Raw genomic sequence first — 2,786 nt, forward strand, 5'->3', positions numbered from 1 at the left:
TATAGGGGATTTTGAGAAAAATGATATGAGTTTTAAATTAATGTTTTTCTTTTTCTTTCTTTTATCATTTTTTTGAAGGAAACAACCTCACAGAATCAAGAATCGAATGCCTGATAAGAAAACTGATAAATACACCCTTTCCCGAGGAAATTAGATTGATTCAGTGATATATACTTTAAACTTCAATATGCACCTTCTTAATTATCAATATAATTAGTATTTATTCATTCCTATCATCAAAGGAAATCAAGAAGAATGTATATTCGAAATCGAACTATTGAATACTTACAGTCCCTCTCCAAAACTACTGAAAGCAACAATGTGTCCATCAACCTGTCAGGAACCATTTTCACAGGGCAGCTGAAAGGCTGTGAAGTGCTGCTCCTTTGACCCTAACAGCAGCAGTGGGAATGGGGATGGTTGGCCAGACTGTCTTAAAAGTCCATGGTATTTCACAGTTCTGCATGCTGGCAACAAAAATACCAGGAGATGAAGCTTCTGAAGATGACTGGGATGCAGTTTCCTCAAACAGTAAAACAACTTTTATTTTTAAATAAGAGAGAATAACAATTTCTGTGCACTATGGAAAAATATGACGAGGTTGAAAAACCTTACAAAAAACTTCATCTTGTGTATAGTCTTAAAAAAAAAGAATTATTTATTTAATTCCATTTGTTATTATTATTATTTATTTTTAATTTGACCAGACAGAAACAGAGAGAGAAAGCAGGGGAAAGTGAGAAAGCAAGCTGCTAGGTCCAGGACTCAAACCAAGGTTGGTCACGTGAGAATCCAGAGCCCTTAACCACCATGCTACCTGCTGGCCCCCATCTTTTGTATATTCTAATATTAAAAATTGCCCCCATTTTCTTAGACTAAACTTAATACTAATAGGGAAGACCAAACCATCTGTAATTCAAGGTACATTTGAAGTCTTCTTTTCATGGAAGAGCTACAAAATAGAGGAAAGACTGATTGGAACTTTGGAAAACCTGTGTGCCCGTTGGTTTTAACTATTCAGTTTAGTGAATAGCAAGAACAGAGAGTTGCCCAGCAGGAACATTTCCACAGCCAAATTCAACGTATACAGGAAGAGATTTTTTTTATTTTTTGAAAAGGTTTTTGCTATAGGGCGTGTGCCCTCACCAGAAAGACAAAGAGAGAGAGACAGAGAGACAGAAAGCGAGAAATCACCCCCCAGGGAGGATGGCCACACCGCAATCCCTTCTCCTCCATACTCCTCTTGGGATCTTGGGCACGCACGCACACTTGCCCAGCATGAGTTTAAGCCACTGGGTACGGGACTCAAACTATGGTTGACTACATGGAAGTAGACATAGCCATTACACCAACTGCTGGTCCTTAGATTTTATTTTAATTAATCACATTACAGACCAGTAATGCTTTCCAGGCTTCCTGTGATTGTTTTTCAAGCCTGAAAGAATCTGCAGAAAGTCAGATGATTTGCTTTTGTTTTTGCTTTTTTCTGAAACAGTGAGAAAAATGTATCCATTATCATTTATCTTTTCTAAGGAACCTGAAATACAACGAGACTCATCCACCGTGCAACCAGACTGCAATATGGATAGTAGCTCCGGGAGCAGTGGGCATAGTTCCTGTTCCGTCTCAGAATTAAATGCCTACAAATCCACAGACCCTACAGAGTTCATAGAAAACACAGATGTTCCTGAAGGACAGTATGCAGGGCCTATGGAGCAGACAGAATCACTTGAAGATGGTGTGAAAAACAAGAAGTTTAGAGGGATTTTTGGTTGGTTGGTTTTTAGAAGTTTTTGCCTTAGTACGCATGTTCTTGCTGTAGATAGACAGAGACAATGATAGGGGAAGTGAAAAATCACTTCCCCCCACCGCAGGAGTATGGCCACACTGCAATCCCTTTTTCTTGTGCCTGGCATTATTTTCAAGCCACCGAGTCTGGGACTTGAACTATAGTCAGCCAAGCAAGAGACCAGTGATGTAACCACTGCACCATCTGCTGCCCCCCCTCAAAAAAAAAAGCAATAAAATTTGTTTAGACAGATGTGGCCAATTAGATCTGGTTTTGAATGGAGCTACTAGTCATGTGAGAACACTTGAAAATAAGAATTTCTTGCTGAAATAGAAGTGAATGATTTGAAAGAACACTTCAGCACAGCCAGTAGTGCCTCCAAAACTTCGCAGGAACAAATTGAAGAAATGAGAACAAGTAATAAAGGAAGACAATAGCATCATTCGACTACAATCCAGACTGCAGGATTTAGAAGCATTCAAGGATGCATACGAGCTCTCCGGTGATAAAGAAGCTAGATTAAAACAAGAAACCAAAATGTTTCAAGATCTTTTAGAAGAGCAGGGTTCCTTGGAAAAGAACATAGAAAGGTCAGGGATACATTAAATACAACTGAGAACAAACTGCCAGATGCACACCCTCAGACTTTTTATTTGAAAAGAATGTTTTCAAGACCTATACCTAAGTAAAGCAGGTTCACTGAAAATGTGTTAAGTCTGTGGCATCATTCTCTGTGTTTTTGTTTTTGTTTTTGTTTGGGGGGATGTTGTTATAGGGCACATGCGCTTGCTGGAGAGACAGAGACAGAAAGTGGGAAATCACCCCCCAGTGGGGATGGCCACACCTCAATCCCTTCTCCTCCATGCTCCTCTCGAGATTTTGGACACATATGCACATGCACCTGATGTGAGTTTCAAGCCACCAGGTCCAAGTCGCAATCTGCAGTCAACCATGCAGGAGTCCAGCAACGTAACCTGTGTGCCATCTGCTGGTTTCC

General features: G+C 40.0%; 1 pseudogene; it reads left to right on the top strand.

Annotated features, from left to right (window-relative positions):
* Window positions 1-255: 255 nt before the first annotated feature.
* LOC106733271 (M-phase phosphoprotein 9-like) lies at window positions 256-2,478 on the top strand (annotated as a pseudogene).
* Window positions 2,479-2,786: the final 308 nt, after the last annotated feature.

Source organism: Tupaia chinensis, unplaced genomic scaffold (assembly GCF_000334495.1).
Source record: "Tupaia chinensis unplaced genomic scaffold, TupChi_1.0 Scaffold142543_1, whole genome shotgun sequence".
In the NCBI taxonomy this organism is placed as follows: domain Eukaryota; kingdom Metazoa; phylum Chordata; class Mammalia; order Scandentia; family Tupaiidae; genus Tupaia; species Tupaia belangeri.